We start from the raw sequence: 13,877 nt of genomic DNA, 5'->3' as shown, positions 1-13,877 counted from the left end.
CGGGAAGGGGGCGGAGGGCGGCGGGGGGGACGGGGGCGGAGACCAGGGACTTAGGCTTCAGTGAGCGGGAACATCTCAGTTAAGGTCCGTGGGAATGAGCTAGGCCGCGAGCTTATCTAGATTACGAGAGACTGGAGCAGGGTCTGGCAGTTGAACAGATGGGTGCGTCTTCCTCTGGGTGAGTTTGTGGGTCCAATTCGGTGAGTGGGACCTTAAGTGGAGTTGTTTACATTCATGGGATAGTTTGTGTTAGTGTGAATCTTTGTTTCCTTAGGTGTAAGGCGGTTTGTGTTAGAAATTACATACCACTGTTGAATAGCAACAATACGTGGTCATGGATTGATATTGTGATCATATGCAAAGGTCTCTGGACTGAGAGACGAGATGTGTGACATTGTGTGTTAATGTCAGTAACCGAGAACGGCTTAATATCTGTGAGGTTTTTTTTATAGACTTTCCTTTTGTGTGCATACTATGATGATTATGAAAGTGGATCACTGTCCAGCTGAGATCGAAAAACAGTGCGGTGTTAGTTTGATTATCTGACTGCCAATCACTATATATGCCTGGATAATTGTGACTGTGTTAGGATAGTGAGTTTCATTATTTCCACAGTTTCATTATCTATAAAATAGTGTTATTACATCTTGGAGCATCAAATTTGAGATGCAGAAAAATATTTGCAATTTATTTACCAAATGATTTTATAATGATTTTTATAATGAACCAATGCTGTTTTATTGGAAAGAATGCAAATCAACATTTTAAAAGAAAGAAGAAATAGGGATGCCTGGGTGGCTCAGTCAGTTAAGTGTCTGCCTTCAGCTCAGGTCATGATCCCAGGGTCCTGGGATCGAGCCCTGCATCAGGCTCCTGGCTTAGTGGGGAGTCTGCTTCTCCCTCTGCCTGCCACTCTCTCTCTCTCTGACAAATAAATAAAATCTTTTTTTAAAAAGATGAAACAAGAAATCAAAGTAACATCCAGTCATGGAGTGGCTGCTGTAGGTTTCCAATCTTCTGTAATGTTAAGGATACTTAACCAGATAACTTTGAAAACCCTGGACTAAGGAAATAATTTCCTACTTGTGGAAGCAGGTAGATTAGAGCAGAGCCCAGCATTAGGGAATCAGATATCCTAGTTTATAGGTCATGCAAGGCAAGGAACCTGTTTGAGACTGCATAATTAGTCTATCAGAACACTACTTGTCTTATTCAAAAAGTGATAATTACATTTTGTCATATTCTGAGTAAACAAAAACCAGGATACCATTTCCTGAACAGTGCCTGATTCCTTTGTTGCAGTTGGCAATTTTGAACCTAAATATTTGTATTTCTTCTGACATTTCTGACACTTTTTCTTCAGACCTGAAATGGTAGATAAAAATATATGAAGAGCTAATGGATGTAGTATGAGGGAAGAAGATAAAATTCCTTGTCTATCACAATTTCAGAACAAACTACCAAATGTTCCTGGGGAAAAAAAAAATGGTTTTTTTCTGACCTTTTTTTGTTGTTTCTCCTCCAAATGTGTCTCTTTTGTTTCATCACAGCTAAAAATCCTTGGCTTCATCACAGCTAAAAATCCTTGAATGCTTTCTCTGTCATAAAACACAGTTACATTGGTTTTGCTAATATCATTGCAGTAACGAATCTAGAAATGAAACATGCCCATCAAAAGTAGGATGGAATGAGAGACGATGGACTCTGAAAAACAAACTGAGGGTTCTAGAGGGGAGGGTGGTGGGAGGATGGGTTAGCCTGGTGATGGGTATTAAAGAGGGCACATTCTGCATGGAGCACTGGGTGTTATACGCAAATAATGAATCATGGAACGCTACATCAAAAACTGATGATGTAATGTATGGTGATTAACATAACATAAAAAAAAGTAGGATGGATAATTAGGTGTGGAGTACTTTTACATTGGCAGAGTACACAGCAGTGAAAATTACTGACTAACATATGATGAGCAGTGAAAATTACTGACTTTAACATATGATGAGCAAGAGGCATAGAAATATAGAGTGTGTTCCATTCATAAAATTTTAGAAAGAAGCAAAATAAATGATACTTTGTGTTTAAGTGGAAGATAATGGAAAACAAGGATATGGTAAATAAAATTCAGGAATGTGGTTAAGTTCAGAGAGGAGGAAACATGAAAAGATAAGTTTGCAGAGGGATTCAAAGTTATCTCATGACCCCACTGGCTGCTCTGAAATGCCATCTTTGCATTGTTCCCGTGTCCAGCTCCTCTGCCACACGCCTCCTCCACCACCACAGACTCCAGCAGCTTCATCGCCAGAGCCCTCCAATTCTTGCTTTCTTTTTAATCCACTGCACTGGATCACCGGTGTGCCAGGTCATGTCAGAGACAGCCGTGGACACCAGCTCCAAGATTACCACCAAGGACTTAACAGGAGAATTGTGGAGGAGGCAGAGAATGGAAGAGATGCACCTGCTAATGGGAAAGCTCCTGAGGAAAATGGGGAGCAGGAGACCAACAAGATAGATGAAGAAGAGGTAAAAGGGAGCAGGAGGAAGAGGAGGAGGAATAGGAAGGTGATGATGAGGAAGAGGATGGAGAGGAAGATGGGGAGGCTTAGGCAGCTAGGAACACACACAGGCAGCTGAAGATGATGAGTATGATGATGTCGACCCCAAGAAACAGAAGACCTATGAGGATGATTGGACAGCAAAAAAGAAAAAGTTAAACTTAACAACAACAAAGGCTACCATGATCTATTCACCCCACCTGCCCACTTCCCATCTCAGACTCTAAACGTGGTCACTTTCAGGGCACCTGGCTGGCTCAGTCAAGTGTCTGCCTTCAGCTCAGGTCATGATCCCAGGGTCCTGGGATCGAGCCCCGCATCGGGCTCCCTGCTCCACGGGAAGCCTGCTTCTCCCTCTCCCACTCCCCCTGCTTGTGTTCCTGCTCTCGCTATCTCTTTCTCTGTCAAATAAGTAAATAAAAAATCTAAAAAAAAAATAAACGTGGTCACTTTCAAGTGGAGGGTCCCACCTGCCCACACCCCATGTCGGCAGCGCCACCTACAGATGACACACTCAATCCAACCCCCACCCAAAACCACAACAGGAGTCTGCAAACAGGGAAGAAAAAAAGAACCAACAATTCCAAGGCCCTGCTTTTTTTCTTAAAAGTATTTCAAAAGGGGAAATTTGTATTTTATATTTATATATTTTTACATACTGTTAGGGGTCAGCCATTTTTAGTGATCTCGGATGACCAGACTAGCCTTCTGAGCGTTCTCTGCCCTACTTCTGACTTTACTTATGGTGTGACCATATTCATTATAATCTCAAAGAAGAAAATAAAACCTTGTAAAAAACAAAAAAGGCAAAACAACAACAAAAAATCTTATTCCGAGCACATCAGTAATTTTTTGGTGTGTATGTACTTAGCTGTACTATAAGTAGTTGGTTTCTATGAGACGGTTAAAAAGGCCAAAGGTAAAAGGTTTCTTTTTTTTACCTTTTTTGCCTATGAAGTTTCTGTTTATTTTCTTTGGCCCATTTGATGTATGTGTGGAACAATGCTGTCCAACAATAAACCGGAATTTTATTTTGCTGAGTTGTTCTAACAACAACAAAAAGTTATTTCATGTATTGTATTTCTTAAACTGGGTTATATTTACACAATTGTTTACTGTTATTTTGATATATTCCTCATCAGTTATAAGTATTAGTTTATCTGTGATGAAATTTAAAAAAATTAATATAGGAATTGAATATATAACTGTGTGTATTTATATATATGTGACTGTATGAACATGGAGAAAGATGTGGGATATATACACCAGATTTTTAATATGTTCTACGTTGGGGGACTGTAGGAACTTGTGAAGGTGTATGTACAAAGGAGAAACTGATAGGTAACCAATGAAGATCTTGTTAAAACTATAAAATACATCTCTGTTATTTACATGTATATATGTTAAAATATGGTTTAAAAAATACTAAGAATTATCACAAGATAGTAGGCTTTCAGGTGTTTTCACTTTATATTTTTATGTCCTGCTTGAATTTTTGACTTAAAGTCTCTTTTGTCTGATATGATTATGGCCACCCCTGCTTTCTTTTGGCTACCATTTGCATGGAATGTCTTTTTCCATACTTCACTTTCAGCCTTAAATCTAAAGTGACTCTCTTATAGACAGCATATAGTTGGATTATGTTTATACATTCAGCCACTCTGTATCTTTTGATTGGGGAGTTTAATGCATTTATATCTAAAATAATTATTGATAGGGAAGGACTTACTGTTATCATTTTGTTAATTGTTTTCTATTTGTCCTGTGTCTCTTTTCTCCCTCTTTTTCTCTCTTACTGTCTTCCTTTGTGCTTCAGTGATTTTTTTTTTTTGTAGTGTCATGCTTTGATTCCTTTCAAATTTTCTTTTGTGTATCTTCTATCAGTATTGCCTTTTGGTTATTATGACGCTTACATAAAACATCTTGTGGTTATAACCATCTATATTAAGCTGACACTTAATTTCAGTTGCATAGAAATACTCAACACTTTTACTTCTCTCTCCTCACATTTTATGTTATTGATTTCATGAATTGTGTCTTTTTATATTGTGCATCTATTAACATACTTTAGTAGTTATAGTTTCTTATATTTCTGTCTTTTAACTTATATACCCAGAATTAAAAGTGACTTATGCACCACTGTTACAGTTTTATAATATTCTGTATCTGTCTATGTACTTAACAGTGAGCTTTATACTTTCATTTCCTTTCCTTTTTTTTTAAGTAATCTCTACGCCCAATGAGGGGCTTGAACGCACAACCCCAATATCAAGAATCACATGCTCACCAACTGAGCCAGCCAGGCACCCCTCATATGCTTTTATATTACTACTTAGCATACTTTCATTTCAACTCGAAAGATTCCCTTTAGCATTCCTTGTAAGGTGGATCTAGCAGTGATGAAGTCCCTCAGCTTTTGTTTTTCTGGGAAAGTTTTTTTTTTTTTTTTTTTTTAAAGATTTTGTTTATTTATTTGACAGAGAGAGACACAGCAAGAGAGGGAACACAAGCAGTGGGAGTGGGAGAGGGAGAAGCAGGCTTCCCGTGGAGCAGGGAGCCCGATGCAGGGCTCGATCCCAGGACCTGGAATCATGACCTGAGCCGAAGGCAGACGCTTAACGACTGAGCCACCCAGGCACCCCACTGGGAAAGTTTTTATTTCTCCTTCATTTTTGAAGGATGGTTTTGCCAGATATATTAGTTCTTGATTGGCATTTTTTTCTTTCAGCACGTTGAATATATTATCCCACTCCCTCTGGTCTGCAGAGCATCTGCTGAGAGTCTTACGGGGTTTTCCATATACATGACAAGCTGCTTTTCTCTTGCTGCTTTCAAAATTCTCTTTGTCTTTGAGTTTTGACAATTTGATTATACAGTTGACCCCTGAACAACATGGGTTTGAACTGTACAAGTCAACTTATCCACAGATTTTTATTTTATAAATACACTCAGTACTGTCCGTGTATTCTGTCTTCCTTATAATTTTTTAAAGATTTATTTATTTTAAAGAGAGTGCACAAGCAGGGGGAGAGGGAGAGAGAGAACACCAAGCAGACTCTCCGCTGAGTGCAGAGCCCAACATAGGGCTCAATCCCACCACCCCAAGACCATGACCTGAGCCAAAATCAAGAGTCAGATGCTCAACTGACTGAGCCACCCAGGCACCGTCTTCCTTATAACTTTCTTAATAACATTTTCTTTTCTCTAGTTTATTGTAAGAATATAGTACATAATATAGATAACATACAACATATGTGTTAATCCACTGTTTATCGCTTCTCGGCCTTTTGGCTAAGATCAAATCCACTGTTTATGTTATCAGTAATGCTTCTGGTCAGTAGGCTATTAAGTTTAAAGGAAAATCAAAAGTTATACATGGATTTTTTGACTGTATGTTGAAAAGATGGGATCAGTGCTCCCAATCCCCACATGGTTCAAGCCTCAACTACAATGTGTCTCAGTGTGGATTTCTTTGGATTTATCCTATTTGAATAGGGCTTCTTGAATCTGCTATCTATTTCCTTTCCCCAGCTTGGGAAGTTTTTAGCCATTATTTCTTTAAATAAGTTTTCTGCCCCCTTCTCTTTCCTTTTTTCTGGGTACTCCTATAATGCATATATTGGTCCACTTTAAGGTATTCCATAAGTCCCTTAGACTTTCTTCACTCTCTTTTCATTTTTCTTTTTATTCCTCTGAGTGGATAATTTTAAGTGATCTTTGAATTCATTGATTATTGTTTTTTTTAAGATTTTTTTTTATGTATTCATTCGAGACACAGAGATACAGAGAGAGAGAGAGCATGAGCAGGGGGAGAGGCAGAGGGAGAGGGAGAAGCAGGCTCCCCACTGAGCAGGGAGCCCGATGCGGGGCTCAATCCCAGGACGCTGGGATCATGACCTGAGCTGAAGGCAGACACTTAACCATCTGAGCCACCCAGGCGCCCCAAATTCATTGATTATTCTGCTTGATCAAGTCAGCTATTGAATCCCTCTCGTGAATTTTTCAGTTCAATTATTGTATTCTTTACACCCAAAATTTCTGTTTGGTTCTTTTTTATAATTTCTGTCTCTTTGTTGATATCCTCATTTTGTGCATCATTTTCTTGAGCATGTAAAGCGTCTTTATGATGGTTATTTTGAATTATTTTTTAGGTAAGTCATATACTTCCACTTCTTTAGGATCAATTTCTGGAGGTTTATTTTGCTCCTGTGTTTGAGCCATGCTTATTTCTTTATATGTATCATAACTTTGTGTTAAGATCTATGCATTTCAACCACTTTTTCCAGTCTTTATGGACAGGCTTTATATAGAAGACCCTTGCCACTAAGCCTGGTAAGAGATTCTGGAGGCCTCTGAAATCTTTTTTTGGAGGGGTGCAACTTCTCTAGGGCTATGTGTGCAATTTCTCAATTAGAGAGGCTTGCCAGTTTCTTTTATAGGAGTGTATTACACACTCTGGTATATGTTTGTGGTACTGCAAATTGTCTGGTTCTATAGCAGCAAGCTATCCTCTCTCCCTTATTCCCAATGGCCAGGAGGCATCCCAATTATGCTGGCTCCCCATTTGTGCTCTAAGGTAAGACAAATACCAGTCTGTCCAATCTTGCCCTGAGGTAGATAAATACCAATCCACCGAAGGCTGGATTGCATGGAGCTGGATGCATGCTCCACTTCTCTCCCTCCCTTCCAAGGGAGAAGCCTCAGGTTATGCTCCTCTGGATCAAACCAAAGCATACTGACTGCAGCAAGCTGTTCCCCACCTGTCTTTGTTCTCAGCAGCCCTCAGGGATTCAAACTATGCTGGTTCTGTAAGTGCTTGAGAATGAAGCTGGACAGAAACCAGTCCCTTGGGCAGCCCTCTGAAGAACCAGAACACAGGATCCATGTTCCACTCTTCTCCCTCCCTACCAAGGAAGAGGCCTCAAATTGTACACTTTCTGATCACACCGAGCTATGCCAGCAACAGCAAGCTTCTCCCCAATTTTCTCTGTTCTCAGTGGTCCACAGGTATCCAAACTATGCCAATTCCATCAGCACTCTGAGTGAGACAAGACAGAAACCAGTACCTTGGGCAGTCCTCCAAAAAGCCAGAATTTTGAATGCATGCTTAACTCCTCTTTCTCCTCTAGGGAGAATTTGTAAGCCAGGGGTTCTCTCTTAGATGCTGATCTGTGCAAGCTTGGAGGAGGGGCTGACGGGTAAAGTGACACTGCTCTTCCTACAGATTTTAATGTAACTGTTCTCAACTTTGTGCTTGCCTGGGGTTCTGCAACTTCTTAACTGCATTCTGGAATTCTCATTAGGCTATTTTGGTCCAAATATCATTGTTAAGTAATGTTTCTATGGGGGTACAAGGGCTGGAACTTACTATTCCACCATCTTGCTGATGTAACTCTGACCGTGCCTGAATGTTTAATAAGCTCCCACATATAAGGACTCACAATAAAAGTGGTAAATGTTACTTCATCAAGGAATAAGTAATCATTATAAAGAAAAGTCATGCTTATTATGCCTCTGATATTCTTGTTTTTCTGAGAAACAAGGACACAGGGGCACCTGGATTGCTCAGTTGGTTAAGCATCTGCCTCCGGCTCAGGTCATGATCCCAGGGTCCTGGGATCGAGTCCCACATCAGGATCCTTGTTCAGCGGGGAGTCTGCTTCTCCCTCTCCCTCTGCCACTCTCCCGGCTTGTGCTCTCTTGCTCTCTCAAATAAAATCTTAAAAAGAAACAAGGATACCAAGTAAAACAACTAGAATTATTAAGAATTCAGTGGCAGTCAGACATTAAGTAACAAAATTGAATGTTTCTGCTACCAGCAGCAAACTATTAGGGGGGAAAGTTAATTTGTTACACACAGTTACAACAGAAAATACCTAAAGCAAAAATAAGAAACTAATAGAAATTCTATTAAGAAAATAAAATATATTGTTTTTATTTATTTCTTCATTTTGGGGGATGGAGATTTATTGAAGCATTCACAGGGAAAGGAGGAGGACAAAATCAGCTACACAGGCAGCCTCATGGAAGAACAGAAACTTGAAAGTGGTTCACAATCCAAAGCAGCTCTAGAGCCTGGCTTATCTTGTCACACCTCAGCTGCAGGCATCTGTTGCTCCCTACTCTAGTGCTTCCCAAAATGGTGACTCAACTTTCTGGCTGTATTTATACTCTTCCTAGTACTACTGACTACCTTTTTTTCTGCTGCTCTCTTGCTTGTCTTTGGCCTTTGGGGGCCTCATATGAGAATGCGGGACCACAAGGCAGAAGAAGCCATAAAGCATCAAGACAACAATGGGCCAAAAGGACACAAGCCATGAAGTAACAAGAGCCACAATGTAGCAGGAGCCATGAGGAACAGAAACCATGAGGAAAAACCCTGAATCTGAGATCCACAAAGCAGCAGAAGGCTTGAACAGACAAGATCCATGAAGCAGCAGAAGTGATCAGACTGTAAGAGCCACAAGGTAGCAAGGCAACAGGAATTGAAGAGGCTGCAGGAGTTACAAGGCAAGCAGAAGCTACAACACAGAGAAGCCCTGGATTAATTGGAACTGAAGCCCCAGAGGCCAGAAAGCTGCAGAGAACAGGAGGCCCAGAAAATATATTGTTTTTGAAAGAAACTTCTTAAGACTTAGATTAATGAAAGAATTGCTCTGAACCTGTGTGTAAACACTCAAGTTTAGAGCCATTCAATTCTTTCTAAAACTACACCCAAAACAATATTCCAAAGTATATTTTTCTCATAGATTTGCTAGAATGTTATATTTCAAATTGAAGAAAAAAAAAAACAAAATAAAAGAAAAACCACAACAATTTTGAGGACTATATGATAGGAGGGGAATTTGTTTACTGGCTTTTTAAAAATATATTTTGTTATGTTATGGAAAATTATAATGAACCCTCATGTACCTACCACCAGCATGAATAATTATGTTTATAGGCAATTTGGCTTTACCTCTACCCCCACCCACTTCTCCCAATCCCTTATTGTTTTGAAGAAAATCCAACATATTTCACGCATACATATTTCAGTATCTCCTAAATTCTTTTCAAAAAATACAACTTCATTGCTATTTTCTCACACATACATAATTAACAGTAAATTATTAATATCAAATAGTCCTCCCTTTCTCAGTCCAAAATCCATTAGTTGGATCTGGTAGAAAAATGTGGAAGGGACATGGCCGATGATGACCCAGCTCAGTGCAGGATCAGTGCCCATGTAAAGTAAAAACAGCATCTGAGTAGGGAGAATGAGCGAAGGCAGCCCAGGCTGGTGATTGAGTGGGTAAGACAGGTGTTGCTATGGGAGGTAGAAGTGGCATAGGTCAAAAGGTCAGTCACTTAGAGGAGAACTTACCAAATAAGTAAACATATTGGAGATAGTGGAAGCCAGATTTCTCAAGGAATGAGAAAGGAGCTACAAATATGAAAGAGAGGAAAGCTAGAACAAACCCTATAATGTATTGGAATTGGAAGTTTTGGTATGAATTCATAGTATCTACCATGTATATGTGGTGCATATGTATATACATATACTTCTTACCTCTTGAACTAGTGCCGCCCACCTCCACCTATAGTAATGAGCAGAGGCACCTAGATCTTAGTTTCTCAGTATCATTCTCTACTCATACAGAAATGGCTATTTCCAGAACTTGACAATGAAAAGCACAAGATGAGCCTGGAACATCTTGTGTCAGTAAAGAAGGAGGTGTTCAAGGAGTATAGGGTACACTCCAAGAGAAGCCAGCTTGAAGGGGCTCTCACTAATCTCACCTGGGACCATTTGTAATAATGATAATAATGGATTATAGGACACTGAACCCATGAGCCTATGTTACTATAAATAAACATAATTTATTTATATTATACCATTATATTATACCAATTACAACACTTTTCTTTACAGCAGAATTCCAAACTAATAAATGTAGAAAGGATGAGAAACTTCAAAAAAATCACAATTTGACAATCGCTGTGGGAATAATTTTTTCAGGCAATAATCATCAATGGATACCAAAACAGGATGCAGGTTTAATGAAGAGTAGGATATTTACATAGTCTCAATTATCTCCTTCCAAAATACTTAATAATTTCAAGAGAAAAAGAGTAAAGTGGAGAAACCTGGCAAGGACCACTCTAATAAAATGATGCAACTTAGCATCACATAGGACAAATGGAAATTTGTACTTCTATTTTTTAAAAGATTTTTTATTTATTTATTTGAGAGAGAGTGATTGAGAGAACGAGTGGGAGGAGGGGCAGAGGGAGAAGCAGATTCCCTACAGAGCAGGGAGCTCTCAGGACCCTGGGATCGTGACCTGAGCTGAAAAAGAAGATGCTTAACCGACTGAGCCACCCAGGTGCCTGGAAATTTGTACTTCTAAATAGGGTGCAATGCAGAGCATCCCGCCAAAAAGAAACTCCATGCCTATATCGATTTAAATATACATTTACAGGACTTCACTGAGTCATTTAATTATTCCATCCATTTTAAATGTATCTATATGTAAAGAATAAAATTGGTATCTAATTACCCCCAACATACATAGTGCTAGTCAGTTCAACTAACACTATTTATTAAATAAACTCTCTTGCTATATTAAGTAATTTATTTCCTAGATATTAGTTTTCCTTTATACCTGGGGTTTTTACTTAACCATTAATCTTGATCTTTTTTTAAAAAAAATATTTATTTGTTTGTTTAGAGAAAAAGTGCGAGCAGGGTGGGGGGCAGAGGGTGAGGGAGAGAGAATCTCAAGCAGACTCCACACAGAGCGTAGAGCCCGATGCAGAGCTCAATCTCACAACCTTGAGATCATGACCCGAGCCAAAATCAAGAGTTGGATGCTTAACCGACTGAGGCACCCAGGCCAGCACAGACCTTGCTGTCACTGTGCGCCCCTCCCCCGCATTCTCTGGAGGACCCTGCCCCCTCTGATATGCCTTGGCTGGAGGCCATCCAAAGCAGTGCCATGAGCCTGGTAGTGTGCAAGCAGCCCCAACAGGCTAGCACCACTCCAAAGTGACTCCTGCCCCAGAGAGAGGGGAATATAACCATACACAATAGTCTGACTGGAGCCCCAGCAGTGGACTGGGGGCAGACATCAGGTCTGACTGCAGGCCCCTCCTACCAATGAAAGCTTCTCAGGGCACCACACAGGGAAAGTGCCCTGCAGTTCAGTACTACTGCATCTGTGCCAAACACCTGGTATGACTCAACTCAAGGCCAAGGCAACCCCAGACTGGCCTGCTAACAACGCAGACACCAAACCCTGCCCACAGCAGGCAAAGAGAGCCATTGCAAATGACTGGACTAAAGGCAAATGCAGCTCAGCCACAAGAGTAGGGTGCACGCAACACACATAGGACATACCCTTGAAGTGTCAGTTTCTGGTGAACAGGGAACATTGCACTACAGGACCTCTTCTTCATATAGCCACTACTTTCAAGAGCAGGAGACATAGGTGACTTTCCTAACACATAGAAATGGACACAGAGAATTAGACAAAGTGAGGAAATACAGGAATGTGTTCCAAATGAAAAAACAGGACAAAATCATAGCAAGAGAGCTAAACAAAGCAGAGGTAAGTAATATACCTGATAGAGAATTAAAGTAATGATCATAAAGATACTTACTAGACTTGAGAAAAGAGTGGAGGACCTCAGTGAGACCTTCAACATAAAAAAGAACTAATTAGAGAGGCACCTGGTGGCTCAGTCAGTTAAGCATCTGCCTTTAGCTTGGGTCATGATCTTAGGGTCCTGGGATTGAGCCCTGCATCAGCCTCCCTGCTCAGCAGGAAGTCTGCTGTCTGCTTCTCCCTCTCCCTCTGCCCCTCTCTCCACTCATGCTCTCTCTCTCTCTCAAATAAATAAATAAAATCTTTTTAAAAAAAAAAAAAAAAGAACCAATTAGAGGGGCTCCTGGGTGGCTCAGTCGTTAAGTGTCTGCCTTCGGCTCAGGTCATGATCCCAGGGTCCTGGAATCAAGCCCTGCATCAGGCTCCCTGCTTGGTGGGAAGCCTGCTCTCCCTCTCCCACTCCCCCCGCTTGTGTTCCCTCTCTCGCTGTGTCTCTCTCTGTCAAATAAATAAATAAAATCTTAAAAAAAAAAAAAGAACCAATTAGAGATGAAGAACTCAATAACTGAGTTTAAAAATGCATGAGATGGAATAAATAGTAGACTAGAGGAAGCAGAAGAATGGATCAGCAACTGAAGGACAGGGAAATGGAAAGCAATCAGGCTAGACAGGAGAGAGAAAAAATAATAATAACAAATGAAAATAGACCAAGGGACTCAGCAACAACATCAAGCATGTAGCATTCACATTATAGGGATCCTAGAAGGAGAAGAGAGAGGAAAAGGGGCAGAAAAATTATTTGAAGAAATAATAGCTGAAAACTTCCCATATCTGGGAAAGGAAACAAATCCAGATCTAGGAGGCACAAAGAACCAACAAAATCAACCCAAGGAGGTTCACACCAAGATACACAGTAATTAAAATTGCAAAAGTAGTGATAGACAATTTTTAAAGCAGCAAGAGAAAAGAAACAGTTACATGAAGGGAAACCCCAGAAGGTGATGAGCTGATTTTTCAGCAGAAACTTTGCAGGCTAGAAGGGAGTGGTGTGATATATTCAAAGTACTAAAAGAAAATAAAGCTTCAACCAAGAATATTCTATCCAGTAAGGTTATCATTCAGAATAGAAGGAGAGGTAAAGAGTTTCCCAGACAAATAAAAGTTAAAGGAATTCATAACCACTAAACCAGCCCTACAAGAAATGTTGAAGGGGCTCTTTGAGTGGAAAGGAAAGACCATAAGCAGGAGTAAGAAAAGAAGAAAGCACAAAAGCAGTAAAATTAAGTATCAGTTAAGGGATTCACGAAATAAAAGAATGTAAATTATGATACCATATACTTAAAATGGGGGAGGGTGTGGAGTAAGGAATGGGTTCAAACTTAAGCGACCATCAATATAGACTGCAATATGCATAAGATGTTATATATAAACCCAGTGGTAACCACAAATCAAAAACCAGTAATAGATAACGCAAAAAAATAAAGAGAAAGGAATCCAAGTATATCACTAAAGAAAGCCAGCAAACCGTGAGAGAAGAGAGCAAGAGAAGAAAGGATCAGAGAACTACAAAAATAACCATAAAACAAGTAACAAAATGGCAATAAGTACATACCTATTAATAATTACTTTGATTGTAAATGGACTGAACACGCCAATAAAAAGACATAGGGTGATGGACTGGACTAAAAAATAAAGTATTATTTATTTATTTGAAATAACTTAAATACAGACATTATCT

The 13,877-nt window shown here is 39.8% G+C and overlaps 1 pseudogene; it reads left to right on the top strand.

The window, feature by feature from the left end:
* The first annotated feature begins 74 nt into the window (after nt 1-74).
* On the top strand, nt 75-2,788 carry LOC116622324 (annotated as a pseudogene).
* Nucleotides 2,789-13,877: the final 11,089 nt, after the last annotated feature.

This window comes from Phoca vitulina, unplaced genomic scaffold (assembly GCF_004348235.1).
Source record: "Phoca vitulina isolate PV1807 unplaced genomic scaffold, GSC_HSeal_1.0 scaffold52, whole genome shotgun sequence".
Lineage (NCBI taxonomy): Eukaryota > Metazoa > Chordata > Mammalia > Carnivora > Phocidae > Phoca > Phoca vitulina.
Note: the sequence above shows the minus strand (reverse complement) of the source record. Positions and strands in the feature narration are given on the sequence as shown.